Here is a 24949-nt window from a genome sequence, read left to right as displayed (position 1 = left end):
TGAGAGTGTCAGAGAGTGATAGTGAGTGATAGAGAGTGATAGAGAGTGTCAGAGAGTTTCAGAGAGTGTCAGAGAGTGTCAGAGAGTGACTGAGAGTGTCAGAGAGTGATAGCGAGTGATAGAGAGTGTCAGAGAGTGTCAGAGAGTGTCAGAGATTGATAGAGAGTGATAGAGAGTTTCAGAGAGCGTCAGAGAGTGTCTGAGAGTGTCAGAGAGTGATAGAGAGTGTCAGAGAGTGATAGAGAGTGTCAGAGAGTGATAGTGAGTGTCTGAGAGTGATAGAGAGTGATAGAGAGAGATAGAGAGTTTCAGAGAGTGTCAGAGAGTTTCAGAGAGTGATAGAGAGTGATAGAGAAATTCAGAGATTGTCAGAGAGTGTCAGAGAGTGTCTGAGATTGTCAGAGAGTGTCAGAGAGTGTCAGAGAGTGATAGAGAGTGATAGAGTGTGTCAGAGAGTGTCAGAGAGCGTCAGAGAGTGATAGAGAGTGTCAGACAGTGTCAGAGAGTGATAGAGAGTGTCAGAGAGTGATAGAGAGTGTCAGAGAGTGTCTGAGAGTGTCAGAGAGTGATAGAGAGATTCAGAGTGTCAGAGAGTGTCTGAGAGTGTCAGAGAGTGATAGAGAGTGATAGAGAGTGTCAGAGAGTGTCAGAGAGTGATAGAGAGTGTCAGAGAGTGTCAGACAGTGTCAGAGAGTGATAGTGAGTTTCTGAGAGTGTCAGAGAGTGTCAGAGAGTGATAGAGAGTGACAGAGCCTGTCAGAGAGTGTCTGAGAGTGTCAGAGAGTGATAGAGAGTGTCAGAGAGTGATAGAGAGTGTCAGTGAGTGTCTGAGAGTGTCAGAGAGTGATAGCGAGTGATAGCGAGTGTCAGAGAGTGTCAGAGAGTGTCTGAGAGTGATAGAGAGTTTCAGAGAGTGTCAGATTATGTCTGAGAGTGTCAGAGAGTGATAGAGAGTGATAGAGAGTGTCAGAGAGTTTCAGAGAGTGTCAGAGAGTGATAGAGAGTGATAGAGCGTGTCAGAGAGTGTCTGAGAGTGTCAGAGAGTGATAGAGAGTGTCAGAGAGTGATAGAGAGTGTCAGTGAGTGTCTGAGAGTGTCAGAGAGTGATAGCGAGTGATAGAGAGTGTCAGAGAGTGTCAGAGAGTGTCTGAGAGTGATAGAGAGTTTCAGAGAGTGTCAGATTATGTCTGAGAGTGTCAGAGAGTGATAGTGAGTGATAGAGAGTGATAGAGAGTGTCAGAGAGTTTCAGAGAGTGTCAGAGAGTGTCAGAGAGTGACTGAGAGTGTCAGAGAGTGATAGCGAGTGATAGAGAGTGTCAGAGAGTGTCAGAGAGTGTCAGAGATTGATAGAGAGTGATAGAGAGTTTCAGAGAGCGTCAGAGAGTGTCTGAGAGTGTCAGAGAGTGATAGAGAGTGTCAGAGAGTGATAGAGAGTGTCAGAGAGTGATAGTGAGTGTCTGAGAGTGATAGAGAGTGATAGAGAGAGATAGAGAGTTTCAGAGAGTGTCAGAGAGTTTCAGAGAGTGATAGAGAGTGATAGAGAAATTCAGAGATTGTCAGAGAGTGTCAGAGAGTGTCTGAGAGTGTCAGAGAGTGTCAGAGAGTGTCAGAGAGTGATAGAGAGTGATAGAGTGTGTCAGAGAGTGTCAGAGAGCGTCAGAGAGTGATAGAGAGTGTCAGACAGTGTCAGAGAGTGATAGAGAGTGTCAGAGAGTGATAGAGAGTGTCAGAGAGTGTCTGAGAGTGTCAGAGAGTGATAGAGAGATTCAGAGTGTCAGAGAGTGTCTGAGAGTGTCAGAGAGTGATAGAGAGTGATAGAGAGTGTCGGAGAGTGTCAGACAGTGTCAGAGAGTGATAGAGAGTGTCAGAGAGTGTCAGACAGTGTCAGAGAGTGATAGAGAATGTCAGAGAGTGTCAGAGAGTGTCAGAGAGTGTCTGAGAGTGTCAGAGAGTGATAAAGAGTGATAGAGAGTGTCAGAGAGTGTCAGAGAGTGATAGAGAGTGTCAGAGAGTGTCAGAGAGTGATAGAGAGTGTCAGAGAGTGATAGTGAGTGTCTGAGAGTGATAGAGAGTGATAGAGAGAGATAGAGAGTTTCAGAGAGTGTCAGAGAGTTTCAGAGAGTGATAGAGAGTGATAGAGAAATTCAGAGAGTGTCAGAGAGTGTCAGAGAGTGTCTGAGAGTGTCAGAGAGTGTCAGAGAGTGTCAGAGAGTGATAGAGAGTGATAGAGAGTGTCAGAGAGTGTCAGAGAGTGTCAGAGAGTGATCGAGAGTGATAGAGAGTGTCAGACAGTGTCAGAGAGTGATAGAGAGTGTCAGAGAGTGATAGAGAGTGTCAGAGAGTGTCTGAGAGTGTCAGAGAGTGATAGAGAGTTTCAGAGTGTCAGAGAATGTCTGAGAGTGTCAGAGAGTGATAGAGAGTGATAGAGAGTGATAGAGAGTGTCAGAGATTGTCAGACAGTGTCAGAGAGTGATAGAGAGTGTCAGAGAGTGTCAGACAGTGTCAGAGAGTGATAGAGAGTGTCAGAGAGTGTCAGAGAGTGTCTGAGAGTGTCTGAGAGTGTCAGAGAGTGTCTGAGAGTGTCAGAGAGTGATAGAGAGTGATAGAGAGAGTCAGAGAGTGTCAGAGAGTGATAGAGAGTGTCAGAGAGTGTCAGAGAGTGATAGTGAGTGTCTGAGAGTGTCAGAGAGTGTCAGAGAGTGATAGAGAGTGATAGAGAGTGTCAGAGAGTGTCTGAGAGTGTCAGAGAGTGATAGAGAGTGTCAGAGAGTGATAGAGAGTGTCAGAGAGTGTCAGAGAGTGTCAGAGAGTGATAGAGAGTGATAGAGAGTGTCAGAGAGTGTCTGAGAGTGTCAGAGAGTGTCAGAGAGTGTCAGAGAGTGTCAGACAGTGTCAGAGAGTGTCAGAGAGTGTCAAAGAGTGATAGCGAGTGATAGAGAGTGTCAGAGAGTGTCAGAGAGTTTCAGAGAGTGGTAGAGAGTGATAGAGAGTTTCAGACAGTGTCAGAGAGTGTCAGAGAGTGTCAGAGAGTGATAGCGTGTGATAGAGAGTGTCAGAGAGTGTCAGAGAGTGATAGAGAGTTATAGAGAGTTTCAGAGAGTGTCAGAGAGTGTCTGAGAGTGTCAGAGAGTGATAGAGAGTGATAGAGAGTTTCCAAGAGTGTCAGAGAGTTTCGGAGAGTGATAGCGAGTGGTAGAGAGTGTCAGAGAGTGTCAGAGAGTGTCAGAGAGTGATGGAGAGTGATAGAGAGTTTCAGAGAGTGTCAGAGAGTGTCAGAGAGTGTCAGAGAGTGTCAGAGAGTGATAGAGAGTGATAGAGAGTGATAGAGAGTGTCAGAGAGTGATAGAGAGTGTCAGAGAGTGATAGAGAGTGTCAGTGAGTGTCTGAGAGTGTCAGAGATTGATAGAGAGTGATAGAGAGTGTCAGAGAGTGTCAGACAGTGTCAGAGAGTGATAGAGAGTGTCAGAGAGTGTCAGACAGTGTCAGCGAATGATAGAGAGAGATAGAGAGTTTCAGAGAGTGTCAGAGAGTGATAGAGTGCGATAGAGAGTTTCAGAGAGTGTCAGAGAGTGTCAGAGAGTGTCAGAGAGTGATAGCGAGTGATAGAGAGTGTCAGAGAGTGTCAGAGAGTGTCAGAGTGTGATAGAGAGTGTCAGAGAGTGTCAGACAGTGTCAGAGAGTGTCAGAGTGTCAGAGAGTGATAGCGAGTGATAGAGAGTGTCAGAGAGTGTCAGAGAGTGTCAGCGAGTGATAGAGAGTGATAGAGAGTTTCAGAGAGTGTCAGAGAGTGTCAGAGAGTGATAGAGTGTGATAGAGAGATTCAGAGAGTGTCAGAGAGTGTCAGAGAGTGTCAGAGAGTGATAGCGAGTGATAGAGAGTGTCAGAGAGTGTCAGAGAGTGTCAGAGAGTGTCAGAGAGTGTCAGACAGTGTCAGAGAGTGTCAGAGAGTGTCAGAGAGTGATAGCGAGTGATAGAGAGTGTCAGAGAGTGTCAGAGAGTGTCAGAGAGTGATAGAGAGTGATAGAGAGTTTCAGAGAGTGTCAGAGAGTGTCTGAGAGTGTCAGAGAGTGATAGAGAGTGATAGAGAGTTTCAGAGAGTGTCAGAGCGTGTCTGAGAGTGTCAGAGAGTGATAGCGAGTGATAGAGAGTGTCAGAGAGTGTCAGAGAGTGATAGAGAGTGATAGAGAGTGATAGAGAGTGTCAGAGAGTGTCTGAGAGTGTCAGAGAGTGATAGAGAGTGTCAGAGAGTGATAGAGAGTGTCAGAGAGTGATAGAGAGTGTCAGAGTGTGTCAGAGAGTGATAGAGAGTGTCAGAGACAGTCAGAGAGTGATAGCGAGTGATAGAGAGTGTCAGAGAGTGTCAGAGAGTGTCAGAGAGGGATAGAGAGTGATAGAGAGTTTCAGAGAGTGTCAGAGAGTGATAGAGAGTGTCTGAGAGTGATAGAGAGTGTCAGAGATTGATAGAGAGTGTCAGAGAGTGATAGAGAGTGTCAGAGAGTGTCAGAGAGTGATAGTGAGTGTCTGAGAGTGTCTGAGAGTGTCAGAGAGTGATAGAGAGTGTCAGAGAGTGATAGAGAGTGTCAGAGAGTGTCTGAGAGTGTCAGAGAGTGATAGAGAGTGATAGTGATTGTCAGAGAGTGTCAGACAGTGTCAGAGAGTGATAGAGAGTGTCAGAGAGTGTCAGAGAGTGTCAGAGAGTGATAGAGAGTGTCAGAGAGTGTCTGAGAGTGTCAGAGAGTGATAGAGAGTGTCAGAGAGTGATAGAGAGTGTCAGAGAGTGATAGAGAGTGTCAGAGTGTGTCAGAGAGTGATAGAGAGTGTCAGAGACAGTCAGAGAGTGATAGCGAGTGATAGAGAGTGTCAGAGAGTGTCAGAGAGTGTCAGAGAGGGATAGAGAGTGATAGAGAGTTTCAGAGAGTGTCAGAGAGTGATAGAGAGTGTCTGAGAGTGATAGAGAGTGTCAGAGATTGATAGAGAGTGTCAGAGAGTGATAGAGAGTGTCAGAGAGTGTCAGAGAGTGATAGTGAGTGTCTGAGAGTGTCTGAGAGTGTCAGAGAGTGATAGAGAGTGTCAGAGAGTGATAGAGAGTGTCAGAGAGTGTCTGAGAGTGTCAGAGAGTGATAGAGAGTGATAGTGATTGTCAGAGAGTGTCAGAGAGTGTCTGAGAGTGTCAGAGAGTGATAAAGAGTGATAGAGAGTGTCAGAGAGTGTCAGAGAGTGATAGAGAGTGTCAGAGAGTGTCAGAGAGTGATAGAGAGTGTCAGAGAGTGATAGTGAGTGTCTGAGAGTGATAGAGAGTGATAGAGAGAGATAGAGAGTTTCAGAGAGTGTCAGAGAGTTTCAGAGAGTGATAGAGAGTGATAGAGAAATTCAGAGAGTGTCAGAGAGTGTCAGAGAGTGTCTGAGAGTGTCAGAGAGTGTCAGAGAGTGTCAGAGAGTGATAGAGAGTGATAGAGAGTGTCAGAGAGTGTCAGAGAGTGTCAGAGAGTGATCGAGAGTGATAGAGAGTGTCAGACAGTGTCAGAGAGTGATAGAGAGTGTCAGAGAGTGATAGAGAGTGTCAGAGAGTGTCTGAGAGTGTCAGAGAGTGATAGAGAGTTTCAGAGTGTCAGAGAATGTCTGAGAGTGTCAGAGAGTGATAGAGAGTGATAGAGAGTGATAGAGAGTGTCAGAGATTGTCAGACAGTGTCAGAGAGTGATAGAGAGTGTCAGAGAGTGTCAGACAGTGTCAGAGAGTGATAGAGAGTGTCAGAGAGTGTCATAGAGTGTCTGAGAGTGTCTGAGAGTGTCAGAGAGTGTCTGAGAGTGTCAGAGAGTGATAGAGAGTGATAGAGAGAGTCAGAGAGTGTCAGAGAGTGATAGAGAGTGTCAGAGAGTGTCAGAGAGTGATAGTGAGTGTCTGAGAGTGTCAGAGAGTGTCAGAGAGTGATAGAGAGTGATAGAGAGTGTCAGAGAGTGTCTGAGAGTGTCAGAGAGTGATAGAGAGTGTCAGAGAGTGATAGAGAGTGTCAGAGAGTGTCAGAGAGTGTCAGAGAGTGATAGAGAGTGATAGAGAGTGTCAGAGAGTGTCTGAGAGTGTCAGAGAGTGTCAGAGAGTGTCAGAGAGTGTCAGACAGTGTCAGAGAGTGTCAGAGAGTGTCAAAGAGTGATAGCGAGTGATAGAGAGTGTCAGAGAGTGTCAGAGAGTTTCAGAGAGTGGTAGAGAGTGATAGAGAGTTTCAGACAGTGTCAGAGAGTGTCAGAGAGTGTCAGAGAGTGATAGCGTGTGATAGAGAGTGTCAGAGAGTGTCAGAGAGTGATAGAGAGTTATAGAGAGTTTCAGAGAGTGTCAGAGAGTGTCTGAGAGTGTCAGAGAGTGATAGAGAGTGATAGAGAGTTTCCGAGAGTGTCAGAGAGTTTCGGAGAGTGATAGCGAGTGATAGAGAGTGTCAGAGAGTGTCAGAGAGTGTCAGAGAGTGATGGAGAGTGATAGAGAGTTTCAGAGAGTGTCAGAGAGTGTCAGAGAGTGATAGAGAGTGATAGAGAGTGATAGAGAGTGTCAGAGAGTGATAGAGAGTGTCAGAGAGTGATAGAGAGTGTCAGAGAGTGATAGAGAGTGTCAGTGAGTGTCTGAGAGTGTCAGAGATTGATAGAGAGTGATAGAGAGTGTCAGAGAGTGTCAGAGAGTGTCAGAGAGTGATAGAGAGTGTCAGAGAGTGTCAGACAGTGTCAGCGAATGATAGAGAGAGATAGAGAGTTTCAGAGAGTGTCAGAGAGTGATAGAGTGCGATAGAGAGTTTCAGAGAGTGTCAGAGAGTGTCAGAGAGTGTCAGAGAGTGATAGCGAGTGATAGAGAGTGTCAGAGAGTGTCAGAGAGTGTCAGAGTGTGATAGAGAGTGTCAGAGAGTGTCAGACAGTGTCAGAGAGTGTCAGAGTGTCAGAGAGTGATAGCGAGTGATAGAGAGTGTCAGAGAGTGTCAGAGAGTGTCAGCGAGTGATAGAGAGTGATAGAGAGTTTCAGAGAGTGTCAGAGAGTGTCAGAGAGTGATAGAGTGTGATAGAGAGATTCAGAGAGTGTCAGAGAGTGTCAGAGAGTGTCAGAGAGTGATAGCGAGTGATAGAGAGTGTCAGAGAGTGTCAGAGAGTGTCAGAGAGTGTCAGAGAGTGTCAGAGAGTGTCAGACAGTGTCAGAGAGTGTCAGAGAGTGTCAGAGAGTGATAGCGAGTGATAGAGAGTGTCAGAGAGTGTCAGAGAGTGTCAGAGAGTGATAGAGAGTGATAGAGAGTTTCAGAGAGTGTCAGAGAGTGTCTGAGAGTGTCAGAGAGTGATAGAGAGTGATAGAGAGTTTCAGAGAGTGTCAGAGCGTGTCTGAGAGTGTCAGAGAGTGATAGCGAGTGATAGAGAGTGTCAGAGAGTGTCAGAGAGTGATAGAGAGTGATAGAGAGTGATAGAGAGTGTCAGAGAGTGTCTGAGAGTGTCAGAGAGTGATAGAGAGTGTCAGAGAGTGATAGAGAGTGTCAGAGAGTGATAGAGAGTGTCAGAGTGTGTCAGAGAGTGATAGAGAGTGTCAGAGACAGTCAGAGAGTGATAGCGAGTGATAGAGAGTGTCAGAGAGTGTCAGAGAGTGTCAGAGAGGGATAGAGAGTGATAGAGAGTTTCAGAGAGTGTCAGAGAGTGATAGAGAGTGTCTGAGAGTGATAGAGAGTGTCAGAGATTGATAGAGAGTGTCAGAGAGTGATAGAGAGTGTCAGAGAGTGTCAGAGAGTGATAGTGAGTGTCTGAGAGTGTCTGAGAGTGTCAGAGAGTGATAGAGAGTGTCAGAGAGTGATAGAGAGTGTCAGAGAGTGTCTGAGAGTGTCAGAGAGTGATAGAGAGTGATAGTGATTGTCAGAGAGTGTCAGACAGTGTCAGAGAGTGATAGAGAGTGTCAGAGAGTGTCAGACAGTGTCAGAGAGTGATAGAGAGTGTCAGAGAGTGTCTGAGAGTGTCAGAGAGTGATAGAGAGTGTCAGAGAGTGATAGAGAGTGTCAGAGAGTGATAGAGAGTGTCAGAGTGTGTCAGAGAGTGATAGAGAGTGTCAGAGACAGTCAGAGAGTGATAGCGAGTGATAGAGAGTGTCAGAGAGTGTCAGAGAGGGATAGAGAGTGATAGAGAGTTTCAGAGAGTGTCAGAGAGTGATAGAGAGTGTCTGAGAGTGATAGAGAGTGTCAGAGATTGATAGAGAGTGTCAGAGAGTGATAGAGAGTGTCAGAGAGTGTCAGAGAGTGATAGTGAGTGTCTGAGAGTGTCTGAGAGTGTCAGAGAGTGATAGAGAGTGTCAGAGAGTGATAGAGAGTGTCAGAGAGTGTCTGAGAGTGTCAGAGAGTGATAGAGAGTGATAGTGATTGTCAGAGAGTGTCAGACAGTGTCAGAGAGTGATAGAGAGTGTCAGAGAGTGTCAGACAGTGTCAGAGAGTGATAGAGAGTGTCAGAGAGTGATAGAGAGTGTCAGAGAGTGATAGAGTGTGTCAGAGAGTGATAGAGAGTGTCAGAGTGTGTCAGAGAGTGATAGAGAGTGTCAGAGACAGTCAGAGAGTGATAGCGAGTGATAGAGAGTATCAGAGAGTGTCAGAGAGTGTCAGAGAGGGATAGAGAGTGATAGAGAGTTTCAGAGAGTGTCAGAGAGTGATAGAGAGTGTCTGAGAGTGATAGAGAGTGTCAGAGATTGATAGAGAGTGTCAGAGAGTGATAGAGAGTGTCAGAGAGTGTCAGAGAGTGATAGTGAGTGTCTGAGAGTGTCTGAGAGTGTCAGAGAGTGATAGAGAGTGTCAGAGAGTGATAGAGAGTGTCAGAGAGTGTCTGAGAGTGTCAGAGAGTGATAGAGAGTGATAGTGATTGTCAGAGAGTGTCAGACAGTGTCAGAGAGTGATAGAGAGTGTCAGAGAGTGTCAGACAGTGTCAGAGAGTGATAGAGAGTGTCAGAGAGTGTCTGAGAGTGTCAGAGAGTGATAGAGAGTGTCAGAGAGTGTCAGAGAGTGTCAGAGAGTGTCAGAGAGTGTCAGAGAGTGTCAGACAGTGTCAGAGAGTGTCAGAGAGTGTCAGAGAGTGATAGCGAGTGATAGAGAGTGTCAGAGAGTGTCAGAGAGTGTCAGAGAGTGATAGAGAGTGATAGAGAGTTTCAGAGAGTGTCAGAGAGTGTCTGAGAGTGTCAGAGAGTGATAGAGAGTGATAGAGAGTTTCAGAGAGTGTCAGAGCGTGTCTGAGAGTGTCAGAGAGTGATAGCGAGTGATAGAGAGTGTCAGAGAGTGTCAGAGAGTGATAGAGAGTGATAGAGAGTGATAGAGAGTGTCAGAGAGTGTCTGAGAGTGTCAGAGAGTGATAGAGAGTGTCAGAGAGTGATAGAGAGTGTCAGAGAGTGATAGAGAGTGTCAGAGTGTGTCAGAGAGTGATAGAGAGTGTCAGAGACAGTCAGAGAGTGATAGCGAGTGATAGAGAGTGTCAGAGAGTGTCAGAGAGTGTCAGAGAGGGATAGAGAGTGATAGAGAGTTTCAGAGAGTGTCAGAGAGTGATAGAGAGTGTCTGAGAGTGATAGAGAGTGTCAGAGATTGATAGAGAGTGTCAGAGAGTGATAGAGAGTGTCAGAGAGTGTCAGAGAGTGATAGTGAGTGTCTGAGAGTGTCTGAGAGTGTCAGAGAGTGATAGAGAGTGTCAGAGAGTGATAGAGAGTGTCAGAGAGTGTCTGAGAGTGTCAGAGAGTGATAGAGAGTGATAGTGATTGTCAGAGAGTGTCAGACAGTGTCAGAGAGTGATAGAGAGTGTCAGAGAGTGTCAGACAGTGTCAGAGAGTGATAGAGAGTGTCAGAGAGTGTCTGAGAGTGTCAGAGAGTGATAGAGAGTGTCAGAGAGTGATAGAGAGTGTCAGAGAGTGATAGAGAGTGTCAGAGTGTGTCAGAGAGTGATAGAGAGTGTCAGAGACAGTCAGAGAGTGATAGCGAGTGATAGAGAGTGTCAGAGAGTGTCAGAGAGTGTCAGAGAGGGATAGAGAGTGATAGAGAGTTTCAGAGAGTGTCAGAGAGTGATAGAGAGTGTCAGAGAGTGTCAGAGAGTGTCAGAGAGGGATAGAGAGTGATAGAGAGTTTCAGAGAGTGTCAGAGAGTGATAGAGAGTGTCTGAGAGTGATAGAGAGTGTCAGAGATTGATAGAGAGTGTCAGAGAGTGATAGAGAGTGTCAGAGAGTGTCAGAGAGTGTCAGAGAGTGTCAGAGAGTGATAGTGAGTGTCTGAGAGTGATAGTGAGTGTCTGAGAGTGTCTGAGAGTGTCAGAGAGTGATAGAGAGTGTCAGAGAGTGTCTGAGAGTGTCAGAGAGTGATAGAGAGTGATAGTGATTGTCAGAGAGTGTCAGACAGTGTCAGAGAGTGATAGAGAGTGTCAGAGAGTGTCAGACAGTGTCAGAGAGTGATAGAGAGTGTCAGAGAGTGATAGAGAGTGTCAGAGAGTGATAGAGAGTGTCAGAGAGTGATAGAGAGTGTCAGAGTGTGTCAGAGAGTGATAGAGAGTGTCAGAGACAGTCAGAGAGTGATAGCGAGTGATAGAGAGTGTCAGAGAGTGTCAGAGAGTGTCAGAGAGGGATAGAGAGTGATAGAGAGTTTCAGAGAGTGTCAGAGAGTGATAGAGAGTGTCTGAGAGTGATAGAGAGTGTCAGAGATTGATAGAGAGTGTCAGAGAGTGATAGAGAGTGTCAGAGAGTGTCAGAGAGTGATAGTGAGTGTCTGAGAGTGTCTGAGAGTGTCAGAGAGTGATAGAGAGTGTCAGAGAGTGATAGAGAGTGTCAGAGAGTGTCTGAGAGTGTCAGAGAGTGATAGAGAGTGATAGTGATTGTCAGAGAGTGTCAGACAGTGTCAGAGAGTGATAGAGAGTGTCAGAGAGTGTCAGACAGTGTCAGAGAGTGATAGAGAGTGTCAGAGAGTGTCTGAGAGTGTCAGAGAGTGATAGAGAGTGTCAGAGAGTGATAGAGAGTGTCAGAGAGTGATAGAGAGTGTCAGAGTGTGTCAGAGAGTGATAGAGAGTGTCAGAGACAGTCAGAGAGTGATAGCGAGTGATAGAGAGTGTCAGAGAGTGTCAGAGAGTGTCAGAGAGGGATAGAGAGTGATAGAGAGTTTCAGAGAGTGTCAGAGAGTGATAGAGAGTGTCTGAGAGTGATAGAGAGTGTCAGAGATTGATAGAGAGTGTCAGAGAGTGATAGAGAGTGTCAGAGAGTGTCAGAGAGTGATAGTGAGTGTCTGAGAGTGTCTGAGAGTGTCAGAGAGTGATAGAGAGTGTCAGAGAGTGATAGAGAGTGTCAGAGAGTGTCTGAGAGTGTCAGAGAGTGATAGAGAGTGATAGTGATTGTCAGAGAGTGTCAGACAGTGTCAGAGAGTGATAGAGAGTGTCAGAGAGTGTCAGACAGTGTCAGAGAGTGATAGTGAGTGTCTGAGAGTGTCAGATAGTGTCAGAGAGTGTCAGAGAGTGTCAGAGAGTGATAGCGAGTGATAGAGAGTGTCAGAGAGTGACAGAGAGTGTCTGAGATTGATAGAGAGTTTCAGAGAGTGTCAGATTATGTCTGAGAGTGTCAGAGACTGATAGAGAGTGATAGAGAGTGTCAGAGAGTTTCAGAGATTGTCAGAGAGTGTCAGAGAGTGTCTGAGAGTGTCAGAGAGGGATAGAGAGTGTTAGAGAGTTTCAGAGAGTGTCAGAGAGTGTCTGAGCGTGTCAGAGAGTGATAGAGAGTGTCAGAGAGTGATAGAGAGTGTCAGAGAGTGTCAGAGAGTGATAGTGAGTGTCTGAGAGTGTCAGAGAGTGTCAGAAAGTGATAGAGAGTGATAGAGAGTGTCAGAGAGTGTCAGACAGTGTCAGAGAGTGATAGCGAGTGATAGAGAGTGTCAGAGAGTGTCAGAGAGTGATAGAGAGTGTCTGAGAGTGATAGAGAGTGATAGAGAGTTTCAGAGAGTGTCAGAGAGTGTCTGAGAGTGTCAGAGAGTGATAGACAGTGATAGAGAGTGTCAGAGAGTGTCAGACAGTGTCAGAGGGTGATAGAGAATGTCAGAGAGTGTCAGACAGTGTCAGAGAATGATAGTGAGTGTCTGAGAGTGTCAGAGAGTGATAGAATTTGATAGAGAGTGTCAGAGAGTGTCAGACAGTGTCAGAGAGTGATAGAGAGTGTCAGAGAGTGTCAGACAGTGTCAGAGAGTGATAGTGAGTGTCTGAGAGTGTCAGAGATTGTCAGAGAGTGTCTGAGAGTGATAGAGAGTTTCTGAGATTGTCAGATTATGTCTGAGTGTGTCAGAGACTGATAGAGAGTGATAGAGAGTGTCAGAGAGTTTCAGAGAGTGTCAGAGAGTGTCAGAGAGTGTCAGAGAGTGTCTGAGAGTTTCAGAGAGTGATAGCGAGTGATAGAGAGTGTCAGAGAGTGTCAGAGAGTGATAGAGAGTGATAGAGAGTGTCAGAGTGTCAGACAGTGTCAGAGAGTGATAGTGAGTGTCTGAGAGTGTCAGAGAGTGTCTGAGAGTGTCAGAGAGTGATAGAGAGTGATAGAGAGTGATAGAGAGTGTCAGAGAGTGTCAGAGAGTGATAGAGAGTGTCAGAGAGTGTCAGAGAGTGATAGTCAGTGTCTGAGAGTGTCAGAGAGTGTCAGAGAGTGATAGAGAGTGATAGAGAGTGATAGAGAGTGTCAGAGAGTGTCAGAGAGTGATAGAGAGTGTCAGAGAGTGTCAGAGAGTGTCAGAGAGTGATAGAGAGTGTCAGAGAGTGTCAGACAGTGTCAGAGAGTGATAGTGAGTGTCTGAGAGTGTCAGAGAGTGATAGACAGTGATAGAGAGTGTCAGAGAGTGTCAGATTATGTCTGAGTGTGTCAGAGACTGATAGAGAGTGATAGAGAGTGTCAGAGAGTTTCAGAGAGTGTCAGAGAGTGTCAGAGAGTGTCTGAGAGTTTCAGAGAGTGATAGCGAGTGATAGAGAGTGTCAGAGAGTGTCAGAGAGTGATAGAGAGTGTCTGAGAGTGTCAGAGATTGTCAGAGAGTGTCTGAGAGTGATAGAGAGTTTCAGAGATTGTCAGATTATGTCTGAGTGTGTCAGAGACTGATAGAGAGTGATAGAGAGTTTCAGAGAGTGTCAGAGAGTGTCAGAGAGTGTCTGAGAGTTTCAGAGAGTGATAGCGAGTGATAGAGAGTGTCAGAGAGTGTCAGAGAGTGATAGAGAGTGATAGAGAGTGTCAGAGTGTCAGACAGTGTCAGAGAGTGATAGTGAGTGTCTGAGAGTGTCAGAGAGTGTCTGAGAGTGTCAGAGAGTGATAGAGAGTGATAGAGAGTGTCAGAGAGTGTCAGAGAGTGATAGTCAGTGTCTGAGAGTGTCAGAGAGTGTCAGAGAGTGATAGAGAGTGATAGAGAGTGATAGAGAGTGTCAGAGAGTGTCAGAGAGTGATAGAGAGTGTCAGAGAGTGTCAGAGAGTGTCAGAGAGTGATAGAGAGTGTCAGAGAGTGTCAGACAGTGTCAGAGAGTGATAGTGAGTGTCTGAGAGTGTCAGAGAGTGTCAGAGAGTGATAGAGAGTGATAGAGAGTGTCAGACAGTGTCAGAGAGTGTCAGACAGTGTCAGAGAGTGATAGAGAGTGTCAGTGAGTGTCTGAGAGTGTCAGACAGCGTCAGAGAGTGATAGTGAGTGTCTGAGAGTGTCAGAGAGTGTCAGAATGTGATAGAGAGTGATAGAGAGTGTCAGAGAGTGTCAGAGAGTGATAGAGAGTGTCAGAGAGTGATAGAGAGTGATAGAGAGTTTCAGAGAGTGTCAGAGATTGTCAGAGAGTGTCTGAGAGTGATAGAGAGTTTCAGAGATTGTCAGATTATGTCTGAGTGTGTCAGAGACTGATAGAGAGTGATAGAGAGTGTCAGAGAGTTTCAGAGAGTGTCAGAGAGTGTCAGAGAGTGTCTGAGAGTTTCAGAGAGTGATAGCGAGTGATAGAGAGTGTCAGAGAGTGTCAGAGAGTGATAGAGAGTGATAGAGAGTGATAGAGAGTGTCAGAGAGTGTCAGACAGTGTCAGAGAGTGTCAGAGAGTGTCAGAGAGTGATAGCGAGCGATAGAGAGTGTCAGAGAGTGTCAGAGAGTGATAGAGAGTGATAGAGAGTGATAGAGAGTGTCAGAGTGTCAGACAGTGTCAGAGAGTGATAGTGAGTGTCTGAGAGTGTCAGAGAGTGATAGAGAGTGTCAGAGAGTGATAGAGAGTGATAGAGAGTGATAGAGAGTGTCAGAGAGTGTCAGAGAGTGATAGAGAGTGTCAGAGAGTGTCAGAGAGTGATAGTCAGTGTCTGAGAGTGTCAGAGAGTGTCAGAGAGTGATAGAGAGTGATAGAGAGTGATAGAGAGTGTCAGAGAGTGTCAGAGAGTGATAGAGAGTGTCAGAGAGTGTCAGAGAGTGTCAGAGAGTGATAGAGAGTGTCAGAGAGTGTCAGACAGTGTCAGAGAGTGATAGTGAGTGTCTGAGAGTGTCAGAGAGTGTCAGAGAGTGATAGAGAGTGATAGAGAGTGTCAGACAGTGTCAGAGAGTGTCAGACAGTGTCAGAGAGTGATAGAGAGTGTCAGTGAGTGTCTGAGAGTGTCAGACAGCGTCAGAGAGTGATAGTGAGTGTCTGAGAGTGTCAGAGAGTGTCAGAATGTGATAGAGAGTGATAGAGAGTGTCAGAGAGTGTCAGACAGTGTCAGAGAGTGATAGCGAGTGATAGAGAGTGTCAGAGAGTGTCAGAGAGTGATAGAGAGTGTCAGAGAGTGATAGAGAGTGATAGAGAGTTTCAGAGAGTGTCAGAGAGTGTCTGAGAGTGTCAGAGAGTGATAGACAGTGATAGAGAGTGTCAGAGAGTGTCAGACAGTGTCAGAGAGTGATAGAGAGTGTCAGAGAGTGTCAGACAGTGTCAGAGAGTGATAGTGAGTGTCTGAGAGTGTCAGAGAGTGATAGAAAGTGATAGAGAGTGTCAGAGAGTGTCAGACAGTGTCAGAGAGTGATAGAGAGTGTCAGAGAGTGTCAGACAGTGTCAGAGAGTGATAGTGAGTGTCTGAGAGTGTCAGAGATTGTCAGAGAGTGTCTGAGAGTGATAGAGAGTTTCAGAGATTGTCAGATTATGTCTGAGTGTGTCAGAGACTGATAGAGAGTGATAGAGAGTGTCAGAGAGTTTCAGAGAGTGTCAGAGAGTGTCAGAGAGTGTCTGAGAGCTTCAGAGAGTGATAGCGAGTGATAGAGAGTGTCAGAGAGTGTCAGAGAGTGATAGAGAGTGATAGACAGTGTCAGAGTGTCAGACAGTGTTAGAGAGTGATAGTGAGTGTCTGAGAGTGTCAGAGAGTGTCTGAGAGTGTCAGAGAGTGATAGAGAGTGATAGAGAGTGTCAGAGAGTGTCAGAGAGTGATAGAGAGTGTCAGAGAGTGTCAGACAGTGTCAGAGAGTGATAGTGAGTGTCTGAGAGTGTCAGAGAGTGTCTGAGAGTGTCAGAGAGTGATAGACAGTGATAGAGAGTGTCAGAGAGTGTCAGACAGTGTCAGAGAGTGATAGAGAGCGTCAGAGAGTGTCAGACAGTGTCAGAGAGTGATAGTGAGTGTCTGAGAGTGTCAGAGAGTGATAGACAGTGATAGAGAGTGTCAGAGAGTGTCAGACAGTGTCAGAGAGTGATAGAGAGTGTCAGAGAGTGTCAGACAGTGTCAGAGAGTGATAGTGAGTGTCTGAGAGTGTCAGAGATTGTCAGAGAGTGTCTGAGAGTGATAGAGAGTTTCAGAGATTGTCAGATTATGTCTGAGTGTGTCAGAGACTGATAGAGAGTGATAGAGAGTGTCAGAGAGTTTCAGAGAGTGTCAGAGAGTGTCAGAGAGTGTCTGAGAGTTTCAGAGAGTGATAGCGAGTGATAGAGAGTGTCAGAGAGTGTCAGAGAGTGTCAGAGAGTGATAGTGAGTGTCTGAGAGTGATAGTGAGTGTCTGAGAGTGTCAGAGAGTGTCAGAGAGTGATGGAGAGTGATAGAGAGTGATAGAGAGTGTCAGAGAGTGTCAGAGAGTGTCAGAGAGTGATGGAGAGTGTCAGAGAGTGTCAGAGAGTGATAGTGACTGTCTGAGAGTGTCAGAGAGTGTCAGAGAGTGATAGAGAGTGATAGAGAGTTTCAGAGAGTGCCAGAGAGTGTCTGAGAGTGTCTGAGAGTGTCAGAGAGTGATAGAGTGTGATAGAGACTGTCAGAGAGTGTCAGAGAGTGTCAGAGAGTAATAGTGAGTGTCTGAGAGTGTCAGAGAGTGTCAGAGAGTGATGGATAGTGATAGACAGTGATAGAGAGTTTCAGAGAGTTTCAGAGAGTGCCACAGAGTGTCTGAGAGTCTCAGAGAGTGATAGAGAGTGATAGAGACTGTCAGAGAGTGTCAGAGAGTGTCAGAGAGTAATAGTGAGTGTCTGAGAGTGTCAGACAGTGATAGTGAGTGTCTGAGAGTGTCAGAGAGTGTCAGAGAGTGATGGAGAGTGATAGAGAGTGATAGAGAGTGTCAGAGAGTGTCAGAGAGTGATAGAGAGTGTCAGAGATTGTCAGAGAGTGTCAGAGAGTGATAGTGAGTGTCTGAGAGTGTCAGAGAGTGTCAGAGAGTGATGGAGAGTGATAGAGAGTGATAGAGTGTGTCAGAGAGTGTCAGAGAGTGATAGAGAGTGATAAAGAGTGTCAGAGAGTGTCAGAGAGTGATAGTGAGTGTCTGAGAGTGTCATAGAGTGTCAGAGAGTGTCTGAGAGTGTCAGAGAGTGATGGAGAGTGTCAGAGAGTGATAGAGAGTGATAGAGAGTGATAGAGAGTGTCAGAGAGTGATAGAGACTGTCAGAGAGTGTCAGAGAGTGTCAGAGAGTGTCAGAGAGTGATAGAGAGTTTCAGAGATTGTCAGAGAGTGTCTGAGAGTGTCAGAGAGTGATAGAGAGTGATAGAGAGTGTCAGAGAGTGTCTGAGAGTGTCAGAGAGTGATAGAGAGTGTCAGAGAGTGATAGAGAGTGTCAGTGAGTGTCTGAGAGTGTCAGAGAGTGATAGAGAGTGTCAGAGAGTGTCAGACAGTGTCAGAGAGTGATAGAGAGTGTCAGAGAGTGTCAGACAGTGTCAGCGAGTGATAGAGAGTGATAGAGAGTTTCAGAGAGTGTCAGACAGTGTCAGAGAGTGATAGAGAGTGTCAGAGAGTGTCAGACAGTGTCAGAGAGTGTCAGAGAGTGATAGAGAGTGATAGAGAGTGTCAGAGAGTGTCAGAGAGTGATAGAGAGTGTCAGAGAGTGTCAGACAGTGTCAGAGAGTGATAGAGAGTGTCAGAGAGTGATAGAGAGTGTCAGTGAGTGTCTGAGAGTGTCAGAGAGTGATAGAGAGTGATAGAGAGTGTCAGAGAGTGTCAGACAGTGTCAGAGAGTGATAGAGAGTGTCAGAGAGTGTCAGACAGTGTCAGCGAGTGATAGAGAGTGATAGAGAGTTTCAGAGAGTGTCAGACAGTGTCAGAGAGTGATAGAGAGTGTCAGAGAGTGTCAGACAGTGTCAGAGAGTGTCAGAGAGTGATAGAGAGTGATAGAGAGTTTCAGAGATTGTCAGAGAGTGTCTGAGAGTGTCAGAGAGTGATAGAGAGTGATAGAGAGTGTCAGAGAGTGTCTGAGAGTGTCAGAGAGTGATAGAGAGTGTCAGAGAGTGATAGAGAGTGTCAGTGAGTGTCTGAGAGTGTCAGAGAGTGATAGAGAGTGATAGAGAGTGTCAGAGAGTGTCAGACAGTGTCAGAGAGTGATAGAGAGTGTCAGAGAGTGTCAGACAGTGTCAGCGAGTGATAGAGAGTGATAGAGAGTTTCAGAGAGTGTCAGACAGTGTCAGAGAGTGATAGAGAGTGTCAGAGAGTGTCAGACAGTGTCAGAGAGTGTCAGAGAGTGATAGAGAGTGATAGAGAGTGTCAGAGAGTGTCAGAGAGTGATAGAGAGTGTCAGAGAGTGTCAGACAGTGTCAGAGAGTGATAGAGAGTGTCAGAGAGTGATAGAGAGTGTCAGTGAGTGTCTGAGAGTGTCAGAGAGTGATAGAGAGTGATAGAGAGTGTCAGAGAGTGTCAGACAGTGTCAGAGAGTGATAGAGAGTGTCAGAGAGTGTCAGACAGTGTCAGCGAGTGATAGAGAGTGATAGAGAGTTTCAGAGAGTGTCAGACAGTGTCAGAGAGTGATAGAGAGTGTCAGAGAGTGTCAGACAGTGTCAGAGAGTGTCAGAGAGTGATAGAGAGTGATAGAGAGTGTCAGAGAGTGTCTGAGAGTGTCAGAGAGGGTCTGAGAGTGTCAGAGAGTGATAGAGAGTGATAGAGAGTGTCAGAGAGTGTCAGACAGTGTCAGAGAGTGATAGTGAGTGTCTGAGAGTGTCAGAGAGTGATAGAGAGTGATAGAGAGTGATAGAGAGTGTCAGAGAGTGATAGAGAGTGTCAGAGAGTGATAGAGAGTGTCAGTGAGTGTCTGAGAGTGTCAGACAGTGTCAGAGAGTGATAGAGAGTGTCAGAGAGTGTCTGAGAGTGTCAGAGAGTGATAGAGAGTGTCAGAGAGTGATAGAGAGTGTCAGAGAGTGATAGAGAGTGTCAGAGAGTGATAGAGAGTGTCAGTGAGTGTCTGAGAGTGTCAGACAGTGTCAGAGAGTGATAGTGAGTGTCTGAGAGTGTCAGAGAGTGTCAGAGAGTGATAGAGAGTGTCAGAGAGTGTCTGAGAGTGTCAGAGAGTGATAGAGAGTGTCAGAGAGTGATAGAGAGTGTCAGTGAGTGTCTGAGAGTGTCAGAGAGTGATAGAGAGTGATAGAGAGTGTCAGAGAGTGTCAGACAGTGTCAGAGAGTGATAGAGAGTGTCAGAGAGTGTCAGACAGTGTCAGCGAGTGATAGAGAGTGATAGAGAGTTTCAGAGAGTGTCAGAGAGTGTCAGAGAGTGATAGAGTGTGATAGAGAGTTTCAGAGAGTGTCAGAGAGTGTCAGAGAGTGTCAGAGAGTGATAGCGAGTGATAGAGAGTGTCAGAGTGTGTCAGAGAGAGTCAGAGAGTGATAGAGAGTGTCAGAGAGTGTCAGACAGTGTCAGAGAGTGTCAGAGAGTGTCAGAGAGTGATAGCGAGTGACAGAGAGTGTCAGAGAGTGTCAGAGAGTGTCAGAGAGTGATAGAGAGTTTCAGAGAGTGTCAGAGAGTGTCTGAGAGTGTCAGAGAGTGATAGAGAGTGATAGAGAGTTTCAGAGAGTGTCAGAGAGTGTCTGAGAGTGTCAGAGAGTGTCAGAGAGTGATAGAGAGTGATAGAGAGTTTCTGAGAGTGTCAGAGAGTGTCAGAGAGTGTCAGACAGTGGCAGAGAGTGTCAGAGAGTGTCAGAGAGTGATAGCGAGTGATAGAGAGTGTCAGAGAGTGTCAGACAGTGTCAGAGAGTGATAGAGAGTTTCAGAGAGTGTCAGAGAGTGATAGAGAGTGTCAGAGAGTGATAGAGAGTGATAGAGAGTTTCAGAGAGTGTCAGAGAGTGTCTGAGAGTGTCAGAGAGTGATAGAGAGTTTCAGAGAGTGTCAGAGAGAGTCTGAGAGTGTCAGAGAGTGATAGAGAGTGATAGAGAGTTTCAGAGAGTGTCAGAGAGTGTCTGAGAGTGTCAGAGAGTGATAGAGAGTGATAGAGAGTGTCAGAGAGTGTCAGACAGTGTCAGAGAGTGATTGAGAGTGTCAGAGAGTGTCAGAGAGTGATAGCGAGTGTCAGAGAGTGTCAGACAGTGTCAGCGAGTGATAGAGAGTGATAGAGAGTTTCAGAGAGTGTCAGAGAGTGTCAGAGAGTGATAGAGTGTGATAGAGAGTTTCAGAGAGTGTCAGAGAGTGTCAGAGAGTGTCAGAGAGTGATAGAGAGTGATAGAGAGTGTCAGAGTGTGTCAGAGAGAGTCAGAGACTGATAGAGAGTGATAGAGAGTGTCAGAGAGTGTCAGACAGTGTCTGAGAGTGTCAGAGAGTGATAGAGAGTGATAGAGAGTGTCAGAGAGTGTCAGACAGTGTCAGAGAGTGATAGAGAGTGTCAGAGAGTGTCAGACAGTGTCAGCGAGTGATAGAGAGTGATAGAGAGTTTCAGAGATTGTCAGACAGTGTCAGAGAGTGATAGAGAGTGTCAGAGAGTGTCAGACAGTGTCAGAGAGTGTCAGAGAGTGATAGAGAGTGATAGAGAGTGTCAGAGAGTGTCTGAGAGTGTCAGAGAGGGTCTGAGAGTGTCAGAGAGTGATAGAGAGTGATAGAGAGTGTCAGAGAGTGTCAGACAGTGTCAGAGAGTGATAGTGAGTGTCTGAGAGTGTCAGAGAGTGATAGAGAGTGATAGAGAGTGATAGAGAGTGATAGAGAGTGTCAGAGAGTGTCAGAGAGTGATAGAGAGTGTCAGAGAGTGATAGAGAGTGTCAGTGAGTGTCTGAGAGTGTCAGACAGTGTCAGAGAGTGATAGTGAGTGTCTGAGAGTGTCAGAGAGTGTCAGAGAGTGATAGAGAGTGTCAGAGAGTGTCTGAGAGTGTCAGAGAGTGATAGAGAGTGTCAGAGAGTGATAGAGAGTGTCAGTGAGTGTCTGAGAGTGTCAGAGAGTGATAGAGAGTGATAGAGAGTGTCAGAGAGTGTCAGACAGTGTCAGAGAGAGATAGAGAGTGTCAGAGAGTGTCAGACAGTGTCAGCGAGTGATAGAGAGTGATAGAGAGTTTCAGAGAGTGTCAGAGAGTGTCAGAGAGTGATAGAGTGTGATAGAGAGTTTCAGAGAGTGTCAGAGAGTGTCAGAGAGTGTCAGAGAGTGATAGCGAGTGATAGAGAGTGTCAGAGTGTGTCAGAGAGAGTCAGAGAGTGATAGAGAGTGATAGAGAGTGTCAGAGTGTGTCAGACAGTGTCAGAGAGTGTCAGAGAGTGTCAGAGAGTGATAGCGAGTGACAGAGAGTGTCAGAGAGTGTCAGAGAGTGTCAGAGAGTGATAGAGAGTTTCAGAGAGTGTCAGAGAGTGTCTGAGAGTGTCAGAGAGTGATAGAGAGTGATAGAGAGTTTCAGAGAGTGTCAGAGAGTGTCTGAGAGTGTCAGAGAGTGTCAGAGAGTGATAGAGAGTGATAGAGAGTTTCTGAGAGTGTCAGAGAGTGTCAGAGAGTGTCAGACAGTGTCAGAGAGTGATAGAGAGTGATAGAGAGTTTCAGAGAGTGTCAGAGAGTGTCTGAGAGTGTCAGAGAGTGATAGAGAGTGATAGAGAGTTTCAGAGAGTGTCAGAGAGTGTCTGAGAGTGTCAGAGAGTGATAGAGAGTTTCAGAGAGTGTCAGAGAGAGTCTGAGAGTGTCAGAGAGTGATAGAGAGTGATAGAGAGTTTCAGAGAGTGTCAGAGAGTGTCTGAGAGTGTCAGAGAGTGATAGAGAGTGATAGAGAGTGTCAGAGAGTGTCAGACAGTGTCAGAGTGTGATTGAGAGTGTCAGAGAGTGTCAGAGAGTGATAGCGAGTGATAGAGAGTGTCAGAGAGTGATAGAGAGTTTCAGAGAGTGTCAGAGAGTGTCAGAGAGTGATAGAGAGTGATAGAGAGTGTCAGAGAGTGATAGAGAGTGATAGAGAGTGATAGAGAGTTTCAGAGAGTGTCAGAGAGTGTCTGAGAGTGTCAGAGAGTGATAGAGAGTGTCAGAGAGTGTCAGAAAGTGTCAGAGAGTGATAGAGAGTGTCAGAGAGTGTCAGAGAGTGTCAGACAGTGTCAGAGAGTGATAGTGAGTGTCTGAGAGTGTCTGAGAGTGTCAGAGACTGATAGAGAGTGATAGAGAGAGTCAGAGAATTTCAGAGAGTGTCAGACAGTGTCAGAGAGTGATAGAGAGTGTCAGAGAGTGTCAGACAGTGTCAGAGAGTGTCAGAGAGTGATCGAGAGTGATAGAGAGTGTCAGAGAGTGTCAGAGAGTGATAGAGAGTGTCAGAGAGTGTCAGACAGTGTCAGAGAGTGATAGTGAGTGTCTGAGAGTGTCAGAGAGTGATAGAGAGTGATAGAGAGTGATAGAGAGTGTCAGAGAGTGTCAGAGAGTGATAGAGAGTGTCAGTGAGTGTCTGAGAGTGTCAGACAGTGTCAGAGAGTGATAGTGAGTGTCTGAGAGTGTCAGAGATTGATAGAGAGTGATAGAGAGTGATAGAGAGTGTCAGAGAGTGTCAGAGAGTGATAGAGAGTGTCAGAGAGTGATAGAGAGTGTCAGTGAGTGTCTGAGAGTGTCAGACAGTGTCAGAGAGTGATAGTGAGTGTCTGAGAGTGTCAGAGAGTGATAGAGAGTGATAGAGAGTGTCAGAGAGTGTCTGAGAGTGTCAGAGAGTGATAGAGAGTGTCAGAGAGTGATAGAGAGTGTCAGTGAGTGTCTGAGAGTGTCAGAGAGTGATAGAGAGTGAGAGAGAGTGTCAGAGAGTGTCAGACAGTGTCAGAGAGTGATAGAGAGTGTCAGAGAGTGTCAGACAGTGTCAGAGAGTGATAGAGAGTGATAGAGAGTTTCAGAGAGTGTCAGACAGTGTCAGAGAGTGATAGAGAGTGTCAGAGAGTGTCAGACAGTGTCAGAGAGTGTCAGAGAGTGATAGAGAGTGATAGAGAGTGTCAGAGAGTGTCAGAGAGTGATAGAGAGTGTCAGAGAGTGTCAGACAGTGTCAGAGAGTGATAGAGAGTGTCAGAGAGTGATAGAGAATGTCAATGAGTGTCTGAGAGTGTCAGAGAGTGATAGAGAGTGATAGAGAGTGTCAGAGAGTGTCAGACAGTGTCAGAGAGTGATAGAGAGTGTCAGAGAGTGTCAGACAGTGTCAGCGAGTGATAGAGAGTGTCAGAGAGTGTCAGACAGTGTCAGAGAGTGTCAGAGAGTGATAGAGAGTGATGGAGAGTGTCAGAGAGTGTCAGAGAGTGATAGAGAGTGTCAGAGAGTGTCAGACAGTGTCAGAGAGTGATAGTGAGTGTCTGAGAGTGTCAGAGAGTGATAGAGAGTGATAGAGAGTGATAGAGAGTGTCAGAGAGTGTCAGAGAGTGATAGAGAGTGTCAGAGAGTGATAGAGAGTGTCAGAGTGTGTCAGACAGTGTCAGAGAGTGTCAGAGAGTGTCAGAGAGTGATAGCGAGTGACAGAGAGTGTCAGAGAGTGTCAGAGAGTGTCAGAGAGTGATAGAGAGTTTCAGAGAGTGTCAGAGAGTGTCTGAGAGTGTCAGAGAGTGATAGAGAGTGATAGAGAGTTTCAGAGAGTGTCAGAGAGTGTCTGAGAGTGTCAGAGAGTGTCAGAGAGTGATAGAGAGTGATAGAGAGTTTCTGAGAGTGTCAGAGAGTGTCAGAGAGTGTCAGACAGTGTCAGAGAGTGATAGAGAGTGATAGAGAGTTTCAGAGAGTGTCAGAGAGTGTCTGAGAGTGTCAGAGAGTGATAGAGAGTGATAGAGAGTTTCAGAGAGTGTCAGAGAGTGTCTGAGAGTGTCAGAGAGTGATAGAGAGTTTCAGAGAGTGTCAGAGAGAGTCTGAGAGTGTCAGAGAGTGATAGAGAGTGATAGAGAGTTTCAGAGAGTGTCAGAGAGTGTCTGAGAGTGTCAGAGAGTGATAGAGAGTGATAGAGAGTGTCAGAGAGTGTCAGACAGTGTCAGAGTGTGATTGAGAGTGTCAGAGAGTGTCAGAGAGTGATAGCGAGTGATAGAGAGTGTCAGAGAGTGATAGAGAGTTTCAGAGAGTGTCAGAGAGTGTCAGAGAGTGATAGAGAGTGATAGAGAGTGTCAGAGAGTGATAGAGAGTGATAGAGAGTGATAGAGAGTTTCAGAGAGTGTCAGAGAGTGTCTGAGAGTGTCAGAGAGTGATAGAGAGTGTCAGAGAGTGTCAGAAAGTGTCAGAGAGTGATAGAGAGTGTCAGAGAGTGTCAGAGAGTGTCAGACAGTGTCAGAGAGTGATAGTGAGTGTCTGAGAGTGTCTGAGAGTGTCAGAGACTGATAGAGAGTGATAGAGAGAGTCAGAGAATTTCAGAGAGTGTCAGACAGTGTCAGAGAGTGATAGAGAGTGTCAGAGAGTGTCAGACAGTGTCAGAGAGTGTCAGAGAGTGATCGAGAGTGATAGAGAGAGTCAGAGAGTGTCAGAGAGTGATAGAGAGTGTCAGAGAGTGTCAGACAGTGTCAGAGAGTGATAGTGAGTGTCTGAGAGTGTCAGAGAGTGATAGAGAGTGATAGAGAGTGATAGAGAGTGTCAGAGAGTGTCAGAGAGTGATAGAGAGTGTCAGTGAGTGTCTGAGAGTGTCAGACAGTGTCAGAGAGTGATAGTGAGTGTCTGAGAGTGTCAGAGATTGATAGAGAGTGATAGAGAGTGATAGAGAGTGTCAGAGAGTGTCAGAGAGTGATAGAGAGTGTCAGAGAGTGATAGAGAGTGTCAGTGAGTGTCTGAGAGTGTCAGACAGTGTCAGAGAGTGATAGTGAGTGTCTGAGAGTGTCAGAGAGTGATAGAGAGTGATAGAGAGTGTCAGAGAGTGTCTGAGAGTGTCAGAGAGTGATAGAGAGTGTCAGAGAGTGATAGAGAGTGTCAGTGAGTGTCTGAGAGTGTCAGAGAGTGATAGAGAGTGAGAGAGAGTGTCAGAGAGTGTCAGACAGTGTCAGAGAGTGATAGAGAGTGTCAGAGAGTGTCAGACAGTGTCAGAGAGTGATAGAGAGTGATAGAGAGTTTCAGAGAGTGTCAGACAGTGTCAGAGAGTGATAGAGAGTGTCAGAGAGTGTCAGACAGTGTCAGAGAGTGTCAGAGAGTGATAGAGAGTGATAGAGAGTGTCAGAGAGTGTCAGAGAGTGATAGAGAGTGTCAGAGAGTGTCAGACAGTGTCAGAGAGTGATAGAGAGTGTCAGAGAGTGATAGAGAATGTCAATGAGTGTCTGAGAGTGTCAGAGAGTGATAGAGAGTGATAGAGAGTGTCAGAGAGTGTCAGACAGTGTCAGAGAGTGATAGAGAGTGTCAGAGAGTGTCAGACAGTGTCAGCGAGTGATAGAGAGTGTCAGAGAGTGTCAGACAGTGT

This window comes from Heterodontus francisci, chromosome 10 (genome assembly GCF_036365525.1).
Source record: "Heterodontus francisci isolate sHetFra1 chromosome 10, sHetFra1.hap1, whole genome shotgun sequence".
Taxonomy (NCBI): Eukaryota; Metazoa; Chordata; class Chondrichthyes; order Heterodontiformes; family Heterodontidae; genus Heterodontus; species Heterodontus francisci.
This window is presented reverse-complemented; position numbering follows the sequence as displayed.